This window comes from Scyliorhinus torazame, chromosome 12, assembly GCF_047496885.1.
Source record: "Scyliorhinus torazame isolate Kashiwa2021f chromosome 12, sScyTor2.1, whole genome shotgun sequence".
Lineage (NCBI taxonomy): Eukaryota > Metazoa > Chordata > Chondrichthyes > Carcharhiniformes > Scyliorhinidae > Scyliorhinus > Scyliorhinus torazame.
The window spans coordinates 218,743,642-218,762,832 of record NC_092718.1 but is presented as its reverse complement, the minus strand read 5'-3'; the positions used below and the strand labels follow the sequence as shown (position 1 = coordinate 218,762,832).

The 19,191-nt window shown below is 53.8% G+C and overlaps 1 protein-coding gene across 1 annotated transcript in view; it reads left to right on the top strand.

Annotated features, from left to right (window-relative positions):
• The first annotated feature begins 4,148 nt into the window (after positions 1 to 4,148).
• Positions 4,149 to 19,191, top strand: part of LOC140386995 (transient receptor potential cation channel subfamily V member 1-like) — a 125,015-nt gene continuing 109,972 nt past the window's right edge. Inside the window, exon 1 of the mRNA XM_072469954.1 lies at positions 4,149 to 4,503. The gene's annotated coding sequence lies outside the window, so the exon portion shown is untranslated. The remainder of the gene's footprint in view (positions 4,504 to 19,191) is intronic.

The following is a 19,191-nucleotide window of genomic DNA, read 5'->3' as shown; positions in this document are numbered from 1 at the left end:
CCCCCACAACCCAAAGATGTGCAGGCTAGGTGGATTGGCCACGCTAAATTGGCCCTTAATTGGAAAAAATGAATTGGGTACTCTAAATTTTTTTTAAAAAAGAGATGGATAAAAGCTGATTAGCAAACAGGAAGCAAAAAGTTGGAATAAATAAGTATTTTTCCGATTGGCAGGCAGTAACTAGTGGGGTACCGTGGGGATCTGTGCAAGGACCCCCACTGTTCACAATATGGGTGCAATTTAATGGAAAAGTTTTTAAGTGTGCAGCGAGCGGGAAATGCTGTGAGCTCCCGACACTCAGCCTGGCGAGGCCGTCGCTGCTATAAAACGTTAATTGGGCCACTTAACGAGAACCCGTGGGATTCACGCCGCAAACATGGTCCGCTGGCTGATTCACCTGGGTCCGCGCTCGCCAGCCCTCCCGCTCACTTAAACTGCTCCTGCACACCCAACCCCACTCCGATCACAGCCGTTCCGCCACGGAGACCAGCCCCACGCTTTGGTGATGCCGACTTGGGATGACTGTTGGACGCAGTGGAGGCCAGACGGGATGCCCTGTTCGCTCGAGGGTCCAGGAGGGGCAGCCACTACCGCCTGGGGGGGAAGTGGCAGCAGCCGTCGGCTTGGGGAGCGTGACCAGGAGGACCGGCACTCAGTGCCGTAAGGTCATCGACCTGCACTGAGCTGCGAGGATGAGTTCGCACTGGACCCCCCCCCCCCCCCAACCACATACCATATGTGTGGTTAAGATGCATCCTTCTGATTCACCGCAGGAGAAGTTGGCCCACAATCAACGGGAGAGGGCCCAGACTGGTGGTGGTGTGCCGGATAGCGGAGGCCTCACCCCCTATGAGGTACGGGCCCTGGAGGTTAGGGGGTGGCTGAGGACAGATTGGTCACCAACGTAGAGGTCAGCGCATGTCGTAGTGGTGAGGATCCACCGGCTGTCACCTGTGAGTTTTAATGCCATGCAGACTGACCCATCCCTCCCGCTGACCACATGTATATTCTCCTGCAGCACCTCCAGCCGATGGTGCCAGTCCATCCGTGGTGATTCTACCCAGAGGGCACCCGCCTGCGGCATCGTAAGCAGCAGGCTGTCTCCACCTGTGATGTGCATCCTGGGGATACTCCTAGACGCAGCACTGGAGCATGGCAGTCTAAGCAGGTCGAGGATCGCTGAGAGGGCACTGGGGATGGGGGGAAGGGGGTAGGTAACGGGCAAGGGGGGAATATGCATGGGGGGAGGGGTGGGGAGAGTGGGCAGCACCATTGGGAGAGTGGGGCAGTGGTGGACATGCTGAAACCCATTAAAATATCTGCACTTTCTTCCACTCTGCAGCCAAGCACCAATCCCATGCCCGATCTCCCCGAAATGGGGATCCTAGACCCCTGCTGACCCCTCCCCTTACCCCTCCACCCCATGCAGACAGGCAGGGGTCAGATTATGGCATAGCTTGAGGAGCACCAACGCTCAGCTCTCTGTGGATTATCATCACCTCCCCCCCCCCCCTGCCCTCGGCAGTGACCCACTGACAGTGCCGACACAGGCCCATCACCCTGGACACAAACAAAGAAAAGTACAGCACAGGAACAGGCCCTCCAAGCCTGCTGCCCGTCTAAACTAAAATCTTCTACACTTCCGGGGTCCGTATCTCTCTATTCCCATCCTATTCATGTATTTGTCAAGATGCCTCCGTACTGGCATCTTTAGCGAGGTCCTAAGCGGGTACCCCTTATCCCCAAGAGCCAACTGGCCATCCTGGGGTGGTCCTCGAAGAGGTCGGGAATATCCGATTGTCCCAGGATATAGCTATCGTGCACACTCTCTTGGAAGTGTGCACACAGGTGCATGATCCTCGTGGTGGTTGCGCACAAGCTAATGTTCTGTGGAACCCCCTTCAGTTGATGTGAGGCACTCCCAGACGGCCCGGTGAGCGCAAGGTTACACGCGTGCCATCTATTAGCCCATGGACCTGGGGCATCGCCCATCGATGGCAGAGAATCCTGCTGCCCGGGCACCTCGTTGGGCTCGGTCCATGTCAAAGTTTATACAGTTTGTTGCCTGGGCAAACAGGGCATCAGTGACCTCCAGATGCACCTGTTGGCTGTGAGATGCTGCACAAATCCCCGCTCGAGCCCCGGGAATGATCCTGGGGCGTATCCTCTTCCTCCACATGGTGCCAAGTCCGCAAGGCACACGCTGTCCGTACAGTGCCCCCGGGCTCTTTGCCTGTGAGTGAAGATGGTTACTCACCTCCTCGGGTCCCCACAGCAACCCCTCCACCAGTTTAATGTTTTTAAAAAGGAGTGCTCGTCGTCGCCCGTGTGACCACTTGCTGGGGAGGCTGTTATATCACAGGAGGCTGTTAGATAGGGGGTCACACCCGGTCGTTGTGGGGGGATTAGCTTTAAGTGGTGATTATTGGTTTCTCGCCACACGAAGACTAGATCCGGATTTCACCGAAGGGAGTGGGCCGGTTAGGTTGCAAACAGTTCAGTGCCCGCCACAGACCTCTCCCGCTATTCAACGACCTCATTCCGCTCTCGCTTAAGTGCAACAAAGCCATTAAATCACACCCTATATATTAATGATTTGGGCGAGGGAACTAAACTAAATATTATAATCGGCAGATGATACAGAGTTGGGTGGGAGGGTGAGCTGTGAGGAGGATGCTGAGATGCTTCAGCATGATTTGGACAGGCTGAGTGAGTGGGCAGATGCATGGTAGATGCAGCATAATGTGGATAATATGAGGTCCGCTTCGATAGCAAAAATAGGACGGCAGATTATTATTTGACTGGGCGTAAATTGAGAGAGGCGGATACTCAGCGAGACCTTGGTGTCTGAAAGTAAGCGCGCAGATACAGCAGGCAGTAAAGAAAGCAAAGGGCATTTTTGTGAGGGCCACGAAGCATCCAGCACGCGTTTGTAGAGTCAAACAGAAAGTAATTTTATTTACAACAACATGCACACAGCAGCAGAAGTCCACCACTGCTTCCGTCTCTAGCCGGTACCACACTGACCAGCTCTATTTATACAGCTGCAACTGCTAATGAAGGCCCCACTCCTCTCCTTATTGGGGGAGCTCATATTCCTCAAGGAAGCCTTCCGTGCCCAGTGGGCACCACAGGGGTTGGATTGCTTTATCGATCCCTCTTTTCACATTTTGATTTGATGTTGATAATTTTCCGTTGTGCTTTGTTATTTTTGAGCAGTGTCTCTATCAGGAGCCTTTTAATTTGTCCCTGAGTTAATTTCTGTTATTCTGTTGTGTGGATTGGACCCCAAAATATATCATGGGGTAACCAGTTGTCCCCAGCCAATAGGAACCGGGCAGGTTATAACAGGTATGTTGGCCTTCACAGCAAGAGGAATTGAGAATAGGAACAGGGATATTTTACTGCAACTGTATAGGGTGTTAGTGAGGCCACATCTGGAGTATTGTGTGCAGTTTTGGTGCCCTTATCTGAGGAAGGATGTTCTTGCTGTGGAGGGAGTGCAGCAAAGGTTTACCAGGCTGATTCCTGGGATGGCGGGACTGTCATTGAGGAGAGGCTAAGTCGGCTAGGATTATATTCATTGGAGTTTAGAATAGTGAGAGGGGATCTCATAGAAACTGATAAAATTCTAACAGGATTTGACAGGGTAGATTCAGAAAGAATGTTCCTGATGGTGGGGGAGTCCAGAACTAGGGGTCATAGTTTGAGGATAAGGGGTAAATGTTTTAGGACTGAGGTGAGGAGAAATTTCTTCACCCAGAGAGCGGTGAATCTGTGGAATTCACTACCACAGAAAGTAGTTGAGGCTAAAATGTTGTGTGATTTCAAGAAGGAATTAGATACAGCTCTTGGGGCTAAAGGGAATATGGGGGAAAGGTGGGATCAGGGAATTGAATTTTATGAGCAGCCATGATCATAATTAATGGAGGAGCAGGCTCGAAGGGCCGAAGGGCCTCCTCCTGCTTTTTTCTATCTACCCATCAATGTATAAGCTTCTTGTGGAATGCTAATTGCCTGTATCTGTGAGCAAATGAGCCCATTAATGTCTCCAGCAATCCTTCAGAGAATATTGCATTACGCTGAGTAATGAGTTTTCCTGATAGCTTCTACAGGCAAAATCCCAGTTATTGAACTCTGTACTAACTCACTCAAGGCTGAAGTGGAGTCTTTTGATACACCCAGGAGACTCGCTGCAAGATCGCTCAATCTGCAGCATTGTATTATCTTTCTCCTTTTCTATTTCAGGCAAATAACATCATGTCCCACATTAAAAGGCACACAGATGGGCTGGAGAGTTAACCTTCCCCATGCCACACTCTTTCCATTCAGTTACTCCTTGCGATGAAGACACCTCCTGCTGAACTCTGCTCCGATTGTGCCTGGTTTAGGAGAGGAAGTCCTGAAAAAGAAAATGCAATTTTGGATTGATTGATTGCTTTTAGTCCCGCCAGAGCTCATCGACAAGGAGAATCCGAGTCACAGGTACACCCGATGAGACGTGTAAGTATCGAGTCGGTTAAGGACCAGTCTCCCCACCCCTCTCCCTGCAGTTGCTTGCCTTTCTGATTTTTCTGCGCAGGGTCACTATCTTTGCATGTCCCGGACTTGTCGAATGTTGGGTTGGGTGGAAACATCCTAATTCAGAAGGCTTTGTCAGGTTTTTTTCCCCATCTTTAGTTTCAGCTGCAGAGAAATTGATCTTTCCTGATGCACAGAAGCTCAGTGTGACTGGGCATCGACCTCTGTAGTTCCTTCTTCTTATATTTTGCCCCCAGTGTGGTGATGCCAGATTCCCTGTTTGCCATTCTGAGCATTAATTCCTTCCAGGCACCTCCCATATTTTTTCAACTCTCCCACCCATTCGTTCCCTGCTTGGTCGCGGCATCGGTGAGGGGGCGCCGCTGATTTTTTTCCACGGATCCTCCGCGCTTAGCCTCAGAACTGGAGAATCTGGCCCACTGATTTTAAGTCTAAAAGGATTGAATTATGCACCTCAAGCAACTTCTGTTGGCCTTGGAGGGGCAGCAGAGATTCAGCAGAATGATACTGGGGCTAAAAGGGTTAAATGATGAGGACAGTTTTCATCGACTAGGTTTGGGTTTTTTTTAAATCTGGATTTTGTATTTTTACTGTTACTACAAGTTATATCAATGGTACAAAAATGGGTCGTTGCAATGGGACATGTGTAAGGATGTTAATGCAGAATCTTCAGTCTCTCTGCCACAATAGCGAGGCGGCGACATCCAGCGCACTGCCAAAGTAGAAACGTCACCGTCAGTACTGACAGCTCTGAAAGGCTGACACCAACCCTTCCTTCCAAGGCCGCCAGCAAAGTGCTTCCCGGCACATCTGGGGTATTGGCCAGAATGGACATCAGTGCTCTCTCTGGGGTTTAGAGCATGGAGGGATAATCTAATTGAAGGATTTACGATGATTAAAGTTTTTGTAAGCGTAGACAGAGAGGAACCATTTACTCTGATGTGGGAGCCCCGAACAAGGGGAAGCGACCTGAACATTTGAGCCAGTATATTCAGGGGTGATGTCATGAATCACACAAAGGGAAGTCGAAGTCTGGGACCTTCTCCCCCAAAATGCTGTTGAGTCTGGGGGCCAATTGAAAAGTCAGAACGGAGATTGATGATTTTTTCTGTTGCTGGGTAAAGGTTAGAACAGTTTTGGGAACCAAGGCCGATGGAGTTCAGATCCAGATTCGCAAATGGTTTCATTGAATGGGCTGGGGGAACCGATTTGGCCTCGTTTCGAATCACCACCCTTAAGTGAAGATTGTTCTCCAATATCCATCTGTTTTAAATTAACCTTCATTAACTTCGATCTGTGCACTTTGGTTTGGTCAGACTGAGCTTGAATCACTCAGCCAGATTGTAAACTGCTACATTGCTCAATTCCAGGCAAGTAGTGATGGAGTTAGTGTGTGTTAACCACTCGCACTCTCTCTGCACCGAATCATTCCTTGCTTTTGAAAATGTATTTTATTCCAAGCATATTTAAAAGTGCAGACGTACAAATCAGTAACATTATCAACACCCCCACAGTTCACAGTCTGTGAAATTCTTTCCCCTTTTCACCCCGTCTCCCCCCACCCACAACGAACAATTCCTCAAACATTGTCCCCACCGTGTCTCAAAGCCCTCTGCTGATCCCCTCGACTTGAACTTAATCTTTTCCAGCCAGAGGAAATCATACCGGTCCCCCAGCCAGGCCGCCACCCCCGGCGGTGTTGCCGACCGCCTGTCCAACAATATTCTTTGCCGGGCAATTAGAGAGGCGAAGGCCACGACACTGACCCTCCTGCTGTCCATCAGCTCTGGCATTTCGAAAACCCCAAAGGTCGCCACCATTGTGTCCGGCATGTCTCCCCCCCTCCCCGCCCCCTCTCCCCCCGAATACCGCCTCCCAGTATCTCTCCAACTTCTCACAGCCCCAGAGCGTGTGCATGATTCGCTGGCCCTCACCCAGACTTCTCACACTTGTCTGCCACCGCCTGGAAGAACCCACTCATCCTCGCCTGGATCATAAGCCCCTGTGCACCACCTTGATTTGAATCAAGCTCATCCACGAGCACGGGAGTGGTCGAATTTACCCTACGCATCGCCTCATTCCACACTCCCCATCCCATCTCTTCACCCACCCCAGCTTCTCCTCCCATTTATTCTTAATTCTCACCCAGCCAACCACATAATCCAGCCTTCACATCCGGGAGCAGCAACCGCTCCAGCAGGGTATGCACCGGCAGCTTGGGAAACCCTCTCCATTCCTTCCCTGCATTATCCCTCACTTGTACATACCTGAATTCACTTCCCTTCGGCAGCTCCACCCTCTCCCGCAGCTCTTCCAGACCTGCAAACCTCTCCTCCAGGTACAAACCCCTCGCCCTCACCAGCCCTACCTCCCTCCACTTCCTATACATGCCAACCGTCTCCCCGAATTAAACCTGTGGTTCCTACACAGCGGTGTCAGCACCAACATCCCCGCCATCCTAAAGTGTCTCCTCAACTGGTTCCACACCCTAACCGTGGACTGCACCCCCGGGCGCACCGTGTACGTCCCAGCGGCAGCGGAACGGCCGCAGTCACCATGGCCCTCAGGCTGGACCTCCTCCAGGACTCATCCATCCTAACCCACTCTAACCCTTCTCCTTCCCACCACCACCTCACCTTCTCCCCACTCGCCCGCCGCAGGTTTGGCAGTGCCAACCTCCCCTTCTGCCTCTGTCGTAGGGCCCTCTTTGTACCCCTTGTCATTTTATGCAGACACAAAACCAATGGGTCATCAGAACAGAACACAACCAATGGGTAATCAGGACACCCAGAGGTGGCATTACCACAAGGGGGCACTACACGACCACTATAAAAAGGACGAGGCACACAGGCTCTGCCTCTTCCACTGGCAGAAACCTAGAGAGCAAGACAGGGTTGATTACAGCACCATCACACCCTAGCACGTGGTCAAGAGCAAGCTTGTTTAGTTAGCAGAATAGACTGAGTTACTAGAGTCAGATTAGCAGAGTGTCAAACTCATTTAGGAGAATTGTTAATCGCTCAATAAATACGTTGAACTTATCTCCGAGTCTGGAGCATCTTTCAACAAAGCCTACACCAGGTAGCAGCTTCACAACACCCCTAACCTCCTCCACCAATGAAACTGGATTGGATTGGATTTGTTTATTGTCACGTGTACCGAGGTACAGTGAAAAGTATTTTTCTGCGAGCAGCTCAACAGATCATTAAGTACATGAGAAGAAAAGGGAATAAAAGAAAATACATAATAGGGCAACACAACATATACAATGTAACTACAAAAGCACTGGCATCGGATGAAGCATACAGGGTGTAGTGTTAATGAAATCAGTCCATAAGAGGGTCATTTAGGAGTCTGGTGACAGTGGGGAAGAAGCTGTTTTTGAGTCTGTTCGTGCGTGTTCTCAGACTTCTGTATCTCCTGCCCGATGGAAGAAGTTGGAAGAGTGAGTAAGCCGGGTGGGAGGGATCTTTGATTATACTGCCCGCTTTCCCCAGGCAGCGGGAGGTGTAGATGGAGTCAATGGATGGGAGGCAGGTTCGTGTGATGGACTGGGCGGTGTTCACGACTCTCTGAAGTTTCTTGCGGTCCTGGGCCGAGCAGTTGCCATACCAGGCTGTGATGCAGCCCGATAGGATGCTTTCTATGGTGCATCAGTAAAAGTTGGTAAGAGTCAATGTGGACATGCCGAATTTCCTTAGTTTCCTGAGGAAGTATAGGCGCTGTTGTGCTTTCTTGGTGGTAGCGTCGACGTGGGTGGACCAGGACAGATTTTTGGAGATGTGCACCCCTAGGAATTTGAAACTGCTAACCATCTCCACCTCGGCCCCGTTGATGCTGACAGGGGTGTGTACAGTACTTTGCTTCCTGAAGTCAATGACCACCTCTTTAGTTTTGCTGGCATTGAAGGAGAGATTGTTGTCGCTGCACCACTCCACTAGGTTCTCTAGCTCCCTCCTGTATTCGGACTCGTTGTCGGGAACTTGGCCCATCGGAGGCGGAGCATCGCGGGTGGGCCCGATGATGCTATTCAAACGGGGTTGCGACTGCGCGTGCCTCGAAGATGCCGATTTGAAGGGGACGGAGCATCACGACCCGGCGTCAATCGAGCGCCTGCCGCGATTTCGACGTCGGGAGCCATTCTCTGCCCGATCGTCGTTTCCGGTTTCAGCGTCGGGCAACGGAGAATTTCACCCATGGAGCCTCACAATCACCGCCCGTGGCGGCTCCCCCACTCTCGGCTTTTGCCTTAGGTCCCTGTGCACCACGTCCACCTCTGGGCCTTGTCCAACACCCCCTCCGCCACCAGCCCCACCAGCATCATTGAAACATATCTCGTGGCACTCCTGCCTTCCACACCCTCTGGCAGGCCGACGATGCGCAGGATCTGCCTTCTCGATCTGTTCTGCACCTCTACCTAGGCCTTTAGCGACCTGCAAAGGTCCCCCAGGAGCCCCACCTCCACGTCCAACACCACCACCCAATCACTGTGGACGGACATCACCTTCTCCATCTCCTGGGTCAGTGACCCCTGTGCGTCCAGACACTTCTCAACTCGCTCCACCGATCATTTCAGGGGTGATACTGCTCCCTCGATGACCTTCCGCCGATCCTCGTGCACCTTTCCTTGCTGGTGGAACTCTGCTTTAATAAACGTCATCAACTGCTCAACCTGGGGCTTTCCAACTTGCGACAACCCCTCTCCTCCGCCATCTTCACAATTGCTACTGCGCCACAGGTCTGCTCCACTTCCTTGGCCAGGTCCTTAACCTTCCTCTACCGGGTCTGGTAACCAGCAGACAGGCCACTCCGGGGGCAACGTCTCCTCCACAACTTCAGCTACACTTTCCTGTCCAAACTACCCCACTTCTGGGTAAAAATAGGTCAAACCAACACCTTTGAGCCAGAGCTGCCCTGTGTGTGACCACTCAGTCCATGGCCGCCACCGGAAGTCCCACAGAGAAACATTCCTGACATTCGGTCAATTCAACAGCTGTGGCATGGGACCGGATCCAAAAGCATCAGGGATGGTTTTGTTTACATGAGCCCCTAATCAACTCTCAGAAACACTTATCTTGCAATGAATTACCTTGAACCACAATGTCTGTTGTCACGTAGACAAGCAGAGCAAGATCCCACCATCAGCGGCGTAGTCAATAGCTAGTTCAGTTCAAAAACAAAATGATTTTTGGCGGTGTCGGTTGAGGGAGGAATACTGAATGCAACGGACCCGAGTGGCAAGGGATCATTAGTATTCACCAAATACCAGCCAGAGGCAAGATCTGGGCTTAACATCCCATGTGATGAGCAATACCTTCAGTAATGCTGCGCCCTTCCATGCTGCATCAAGCCTTGGCTGGACCTTCAACCCAACTCCTCTTGAGCGACAGGTAAGAGGTCGGCAAGCTGACCGTTCTCCTCGGTTTTTTTCCCAACTGTTCCTCCATCCAGGTTAAACCGGCAATAGAGAACTCAAAGGGAGGTAAAGTTGGCGGATTTTTATCTCTAAACCCTAATCATTAAAAGCAGACTGTCTGGTCAATACCTCATTGCTGAACGTGTGGGAACGTGCTGTGTACAAATTAGCTGTTGTGGTTTCCGATAGAACAATGAGTACACTGCAAAGTTTCTTTGGCTTCGGAATGTCCTGAGATCATGAAAGGTGATATAGAAATCAAGACTTTCTTGACATACATCAGCTCAGTAGCTGCAGACAAAGAAAGATTGGAGCAGGACTTGTATTTGGTCTTCTCACTGTTGCTCCACAGACAAATGTAGTTTTGCAGAGTTAGCTCTCACCCTCGACAATGGAGATGAATGAAAGGTTAGTCTGAATTTTGACGATGCAGTTTATCATCCCAAGACACCAGGGAAATTTCCTTCACTTTGAATAAAGATTTGAATATTGGTGTTTTCTTTTTTTATATAAATTTAGAGTACCCAATTATTTATTTTTTTCCAATTAAGGGGCAATTTAGCGTGGCCAATCCACCTAACCTGCACATCTTTGGGTTGTGGGGGCGAGACCCACGCAGACAAGGGGGGGAATGTGCAAACTCCACACGGACAGTGACCCAGGCACGGGATCGAACCCGGGTCCTCGGCAGCCGTGCTAACCACTGTGCCACTGTGCTGCCCCAATATTGGTGTTTCCAATCTCCATCTGAACCATTGGAACAGGCAGAATGCTTCAATGTCCCACCCACAGGACAGTGCCTAACAATGCAGAACCCCCTCAGTACTGTACTGAGTGTCAGCTCAGATTGTGAACTCAATCCCCTGGCATAGGACCTGCAACTGTCTGATTCAGAGACAAGGAGTCTGTCAACTGAGCTAGAAAATAGTAGGGGAAGATCCTTGCTTCATTCCCTGAATCATAGAATTTACAGTGCAGAAGGAGGCCATTCGGCCCATCACGTCTGCACCGGCCCTTGGAAAGAGAACCCTATCTAAGCCAACACCTCCACCCTATTTCCACACCTCTATCCTATCCCCGTGACCCCACCTAACCCAATCTTTTTTGATACGAAGGGCAATTTAGCGTGGCCAATCCACCTAACCTGCACATCTTTGGACTGTGGGAGGAAACCGGAGCACCCGGAGGAACCCACGCAGACACGGGGAGGACGTGCAGACTCTGCACAGACAGTGACCCAAGCCGGGAATCGAACCTGGGACCCTGGAGCTGTGAAGCAGCTGTGCTATACAATCATAGAATGCTATAGAATCTCCAAGATGCATTGTTGAAACAATGAGAACACTTCAAGAGTAATTCATTGGCTTTGATGCACTTTGGGATACCCTGAAATACAATGGGCTGGTTTCTCCGTCCCGGCGCGCCACATTTCTGGTTTAGCACGCCAGCGGGATGCTCCATTTCGCCGGCTGGTTAATGGGGTTTCCCATTGTGGGGCAGCCCCTCGCCGTCGGGATACCCCCGGGCTGCCGGCAAAATGGAGCATCCCGACGACAGAGAATCCAGCCCAGTATCAACCACCGTTCTTCCGATTGAAATGGCTCATGGGGATGGGGAAGGGATGTGGGAAACCGTATTTTGATCTAACCTGCTCAGCGGAACCAGGGTGGATTTGGGTCTGCTGAAATCAATGCCTTTTACACCCTTGAGTTTGGAAGGCTAAGAGATGGTTTGACTGTAGTGTCCAGCATTATAAAAACATTCGCTGGGTAAATACAGTTGGAAACTTATGGGGATCTAGGACATAGAAGGCACATTCTTAAAATTACAGCTCACAGTCTTGGGCAGCACGGTAGCATTGTGGATAGCACAATTGCTTCACAGCTCCAGGGTCCCAGGTTCGATTCCGGCTTGGGTCACTGTCTGTGTGGAGTCTGCACATCCTCCCCGTGTGTGCGTGGGTTTCCTCCGGGTGCTCCGGTTTCCTCCCACAGTCCAAAGATGTGCAGGTTAGGTGGATTGGCCATGATGAATTGCCCTTAGTGTCCAAAATTGCCCTTAGTGTTGGGTGGGGTTACTGGGTTATGGGGATGGGGTGGAGGTGTTGACCTTGGGTAGGGTGCTCTTTCCAGGAGCCGGTGCAGACTCGATGGGCCGAATGGCCTCCTTCTGCACTGTAAATTCTATGAAACCTAGAATTCGTCCCCCCAAAGGCCTGCGGATAATGGGAACAATGAGAACTTCCAAGACTTGAGATGGATAGATTTGTTGGGTAAAGATATCAAGGGATATGGAAGTCGGTTGGGAAATTTAATTGAGATGCATTTCAGCCTAATTTAAAAGAATGGGACATTAGATTCAAGGGGCTGAACGGCTGGCTCCTGTCGTCTCAATGAGGCATTCTCCATAAGTTCTGCTGCTTTCGATAAATTTATTTTTTTGTCGTTGGATATGTTGAGCGTCTTGGTTGGAATAAAAATGAACTCCTGTTCTGAGTGTGGAAGTATTTTGAGGACACTGAGAGACATTGTACCAGGAAGTGGTTGCAGAGATGCAGCACAGAACCATTGAATAGTGCTGATAGCAATAGTTTCTGAAAGCAGATTGGTATCACACAGTAACGAGGGAATGGCAAGGGGAGGCTTGTGAAAGGGGAACCGTCAAAGCATTTCGGCTCCAGGACACCCAGGCTACTTCGAGTTATTGTCCCAGAATCAGAGCCTCCTTCACTCTGACACCACCCAGTCACTGGGGTGGCGGTGGGTGGGGGGGGTATGCGGAGTTGATCTAAAGGTAAGGAAGAACGCACCGTCCGGTTGGTAGCTTCCGAATTTGAATTTTGTCTCGGAGGGAATCTCAATTTTGGAAAGAGAAGTTCAGCAGTTTGGCGTTTAGTGCCCCTGGCACTCTCAAACCCTCGACACGGACCGCTGTCCCTGCCCCGTAGGGACAGTAACCAGAGGAGAGAACTTTGCTCCATTTTTATTTCTATCAGTTTATTTTCATTTCTTCATTCAATTCGTTTTTCTCTCACTTTTGTCGCCCCCCCACCCCCCACCAGACCGTTCCCTGTTCCTAGTTGTCCTTTGACTCACTGCTCACCTTTGTTCTGCCATTAGCACGTTCTAATCTCTCAATGTGTCACAATCATCTCACTTCTCTCTTACTGTTTTCATTAGAACGACAGAGGTTGAGGGGCGACCTGATAGAGGTCTACAAGATTATGAAGGGCATGGACAGAGTGGATGGGCAGGCACTCTTTCCCAGGGTGGAGGGGTCAGGCACCAGTGGGCATAGGTTTAAGGTCCGTGGGGCAAAGTTTAGAGGAGACGTGCGAGGCAGTTTTTGTTTACGCAGAGGGTGGCGAGTGCCTGGAACACGTTGCCAGAGGAGGTTGTGGAAGCAGATACATTAACGGCATCTTGACAAACACATGGACAGGACGGGTATAGAGGGATACGGCACAAGGAAGGGATGAAGGATTTGGCCAAGGTTGGTATCATGACCGGTACAGGCTTGGAGGACATGTTCCTGTGTTGTATTGTTCTTTGTTCTTAGCCTTGATTCCGCCCCCCCCCATTTTCCCTCCCTTTGTCCTTCTGTCCACGACATCTTTGTCAATCTCCCCCTATCGTTGGCCCCCTAGCCTGCCCCAGTGCACCCTCCCCCCCACCCCCCGACAGTATAATTCTGACCCCATTTCCAGTTCTCTCCAACATTGACAAAGAATCATCCAGCCTCGGTACGTCAGCTCCCTTCTCTCTCCACAGATGCTGTCGGACCTGCTGAGATTGCCCAGTATTTTCTGATTTTATCTCAGTAACCAGATTGGTAAAAGATCGAGGCAAGGAGATGAGAATTCCCATTAAGCAGTAATTGTATCGATTGAAAGGGTGGATGGAAGCAGGTGCTGTCGTAACTTTCAACGCTTAAGTCTTGAAAAAGAATAACTTTGGAGGGGTGTGGGGAAAGAGGAGTGGGACTAATTGAAAAACTCTTTCAAGAAGCAGGCACCAGCACAATGACCTCCTTTATTCTGGATGATTCTACGAACAAACGCACAGCTGCAAATGTTGGAACATTAGGATCTCCAGAATGATTGCGAATGCAATACAAAATCCCTGGGTGTCCAAGAATCAACAGAATGTGTCACACCAGATACCCTTTATGTGGCTTTAGGAAGTTAGCAACTGTGATTTAGTTGGGGTGTGTTATACTGGGTGTGCATTTATATTGGTTCCCTTAAACAAAGAACTAAGCAATGTCGTATCGATGAATGTTAGTGAAGTTGGTTTAAAAACTTTGAATAAGAGACAATAGCAACAGCTCACATTGTTAAAACCTGAACATACACTGGCCAAGATTGACATGATCCTTATGTCTCTGATAGGCTACAAACAGGACATAATCAGGAGATGTTATAGATTGGGACGGTTGTGTGTAAGTGCATGCATTTTACAGAAGAGAATCATAGAATCCACATTCGACCCATCGAATCTGCACCGGCCGTTGGAAATACCACCCTACTTAAGCCCACGCCTCCACCCTATCCCTGTAACCTAGTAACCCTCCTAACCTAACCTTTTTTTTGGACATTAAGGGCAATTTATCACGGCCAATCCACCTAACCTGCACATCTTTGGACTGTGGGAGGAAACCGGAGCACCCGGAGGAAACCCACGCAGACACGGGGAGGATGTGCAGACTCTGCACAGACAGTGACCCAAGCCGGGAATCGAACCTGGGACCCTGGAGCTATGAAGCGGCAGTGCTAACCACTGTGCTAGCATGCCGCCCATGATTGTGGTTTTGAACTCTTTCAAAATTCAGGATGTGAAACCATGGCACATCACGGGCGAAATTCTCCGTTATCGGCGGAAAGTCCGCCGATCGGCACAAAAAACGGCGCAAATCCGACTTGCGTCACGTCGGAAAAATGGGTCGATAGTCTCCGGCCCGAAATGGGCTAGCAGCGACGTAACGGGATCCGCGCTTGCGCAGTGGTTCACGCCGTACAGCGTCATACGCGCTGCACGGCGTGACGGCTCATAAGGCCGCGCTGCTCCCCCCCACCCGACCGGAACACCCGACCGCAACACCCGACTTGATGGCTGGCCGTCGCTCAGCCCCGAGGTTCGAGTCACGCGATGTGGAGGCGCTCCTGGACGCGGTGGAGCAGAGGAGGGACGCCCTGTATCCCGGGCACGGCCGCAGAGTTGCCCCACGCCACAGCGGGCGTATGTGGAGGGAAGTGGCAGAGGCCGTCACCGCTGTGGCCCTGACACCACGGACAGGCACCCAGTGCCACAAGAAGGTGAACGACCTCGTCAGAGCAGGCAGGGTGAGCCTCCCCATATCCCCCCTCCCCCATATCCCCCCTCCCCCATATCCCCCCTCCCCCATATCCCCCCTCCCCCATATCCCCCCTGCCACATATCCCCCCTCCCCCATATCCCCCCTCCCCCATATCCCCCTCCCCCATATCCCCCTCCCCCATATCCCCCTCCCCCATATCCCCCCTCCCCCATATCCCCCCTCCCCCATATCCCCCCTCCCCCATATCCCCATATCACCCCCTCCCCTATATCCCCCTCCCCATATCCCCCCTCCCCCATATCCTCCTCCCCCATATCCCCCCTCCCCCATATCCCCCCTCCCCCATATCCCCCCTCCCCCATATCCCCCCTCCCCCATTTCCCCCCTCCCCCATATCCCCCCTCCCCCATATCCCCCCTCCCCCATATCCCCCTCCCCCATATCCCCCCTCCTCCATACCCCCCTCCCCCATATCCCCCTCCCGCATATCCCCCCTCCCCCATATCCCCCCTCCCCCATATCCCCCCTCCCCCATATCCCCAAGTGAATCCAGCCCTAACCTTAACCTCTGCAATGCACGCGCAACCGATGGCGTGCATTCATATACCTGCCTAACTCTGTTGCCTTTTACCCCTGCCCCCCCCCACAGGAGAAGCGCGCACACAACAATAGGGAGCATGTGAGGACTGGAGGAGGGCCCGCTGATGAGAGGCCACTGACCGTACACGAGGAAAGGGCCCTGGAACTGGCTGGCGGACCTGAGGACCGGGAGGTTGCTGATGCAGAGGTCGGGGGTGTACTAGCGAGTGGGCCACCGACAGCCCGTCCCCATATCCCCCCTCCCCTATATCCCCCTCCCCGTATCACCTGATCACTGCCTGATGTCTAACCATGCATGCTTCATTGTGTATCGCAGGACCAAACGTCCAGGCACCCATCCCCGCAGATGCAGACCGTCCGCAGGATGCCCCTCGGAGACCACAGGAGACGGAGAGACCCGCACCCTCCAGCATGCGACGCCCGCAGGATGCCCCTCGGAGACCACGGGAGATGGAGAGACCCGGACCCTCCAGCATGCGACGTCCGCAGGGTGCCCCTCGCACACCACGGGAGACGGAGAGACCTGGAGCAACAGGGAGACGACACCCCCGTCACGTGCGGGAGCGACCACCCAGCGACGAGGGGGGCAGCCACAGGCCCCCGTCACATCCGAGCCAGGACACCACTACCCAGGACACCAGTACCCAGGACACCACTACCCAGGACACCACTACCCAGGACACCCCTACCCGGGACAGCACTACCCAGGAAGACGAAATACCGGACAGTGACTCAGAGTGGATGGGTGGAGACGAACCCCCACCCCAAAGTGCCATGGACTCAGAGTGGGACGAAGAGCACGACACAACGCCACTGCTGTCACCAACACCCTCCACCATCGCAGAAACACTCACCACGGTTGGGCACTTTAGTGATGAGGCGTCTGGTACACTCACTGGTGCGCACAACACAGCCGTCCCGGTACAGCAGGTAGAGGTAGGAGCAGCAGAGGGACCGGGCGGTCGGAGGGCAGCCCAGCTCAAGCGAACATCTGCCGCCCAGATGGATCCCGGGTTCCTGCAGTTACCACACCCACACATAGATCCGATGCAACCACCGACCCGGAGACGAGCGAAGAGGGTGACGGGCGGCTTGCGGCGGCTGCGGTCGCAGGTGGAGGAGTCCACCCGTGTCCAGGAGCTGGGAGTGGTGCCGGTCATGCGTGCCACCCAGGCCGACACCGCACGGGTGGCGTCCGCGGTGGAGGCAATGGGTGCGACGGTGTCAGACATGGGGAACGGTTTACGAGGCCTGGGGCCTTCCGTGCAGGCGGCGTCTGTGGCCCAGGAAATGGCTGCCCTCTCACAGGAGGCCATGAGCCAGTGCCAGCGCCAGATGGCAGAGGCGCTCAACGCCATAACCCAGTCTCTGCAGGCCATGGCCCAGTCTCAGCAGGCCATGGCCCAGTCTCTGCAGGCCATCACTGAGGGCATCGCCGCCAGTGGCCATGTGCGAGCCGGCGTCGCACTGTCACAGACAGGGTTTGCCCCCATATCCCCCCTCCCCCATATCCCCCCTCCCCCATATCCCCCCTCCCCCATATCCCCCCTCCCCCATATCCCCCTCCCCCATATCCCCCCCTCCCCCATATCCCCAACTCCATGGCTGCAAACCTGCAGACCCCTGTCGATACCAGCACGGGCCTCCAGGACTGGCAGCGCCAGATGTCGGGGGGGCGTCGGATGGCCAGTCCGTTCGCATCCCCCGCCCATGTAGAGGCCTGGGGGCCATCGGGCACCCCGAGGGAGGAGGAGGTGGTGTGGTCCGTCCCGGCTCCCTCTGTAGGGGATGTCCCGGTACACCGCGACACCTCGGACTCCCCCCTTCCGTCCCAGGTGCATCGGGTGGGCAACGGGCAGGACAGGCTGGCAGCTCGCCATCCCAGTCGCCCGGGCCGCAGCCTGGCCCATCTAGGCCAGGACGCCCCAGGAAACGGCCGCCAAAGGGATCCAGTGTCAGAGGGCAGGAATCACAGGAGTCCACCTCCAGTTCTGCTGTACCGTCTGGGGAACCACGTAGACGTAGTCAAAGGGCCCGTAAGGCCAAACAATTAGACACTGAGTAAGTTGGCACGGGTGCAGGGCACAGATGAGTTTTAGGGGCTAGGGCACGTGCATGAACTCCTTTGGTTATTAAAGTCAATGTTACACCTACCGAAGCTGCCTTTGTGCTCTGTCCAAAGTGTGCGGGGGTGTCATGTACGTTGAGCGCAAGTGTGTGTGTGAGGGGTGGTCTTACCTCAGCCCCAGGTGAGTCTGCCCCCTTCCCCCTGGGCCGCCATCAACATCCCCCGGGCAGAGGACGGGACCGTGCGCTGCAGTGTCACAGCCGCATGCAGGGATGGTCCGGGTGGATGGTGGTACTGTGGCCATGGGTCAGACATAGTCCAACGATGTAGAGCCAGGAGCTCATCGCAGGGCGTGTTGTCATCATCCTCCATGACCTGCGATAGACACGCGTCCACCCGCAACTGTGTGAGCCCGGCCCGTTGTGCCGCAGGTGGATCGGCAATGGGGGGGGGGGGGGGGGGGGGTGCATGCGGGTGGGGTGGGTGGGGTTGGGGAGGGGGGTGAGGGTGCTGGGTGGGTGGGGGGTGTGGGTGGTCGGCTGTTGCCATGGTGTGCGGTCTGTGGCCATACTACCCGATTCCCACGCCCATCTAGTCAGTGAAGCGGGCGTCTGGTGGGGGGGAGGGGAACGACGACATATCCCCTCCTCCCCCAGCCAGGTGGCATGGACCGCATGGGTCCAACTGTTGGAGGCTGGCACCTGGCCAGGTGGACCAACTCACTTGCCCTCCCATCCCCCTCCTCGGCACGGACCCCCCCCCAACCTCCACCCCAGCACGGACCCCCCCGCCAACCTCCACCCCAGCACGGACCCCCCCCCCCAACCCCCAACCTCCACCCCAGCACAGACCCCCCCCCAACCTCCACCTCAGCACTGACCCCCCCCCCAACCTCCACCCCAGCACGGACACCCCCCCCAACCCACAACCTCCACCCCAGCACGGACCCCCCCCCAACCTCCACCCCAGCACTGACCCCCCCAACCCCCAACCTCCACCCCAGCACGGACCCCCCCCCAACCTCCACCCCAGCACGGACTCCCCCCCAACCTCCACCCCGGCACGGCACGGACCCCCCCCCAACCTCCACCCCAGCACGGACCCCCCCCAACCTCCACCCCAGCATGGACCCCCCCCCCCAACCTCCACCCCAGCACGGACCCCCCCCAACCTCCACCCCAGCACGGACCCCCCCCCAACCTCCACCCCAGCACGGCCCCCCCCCAACCTCCACCCCAGCACGGACCCC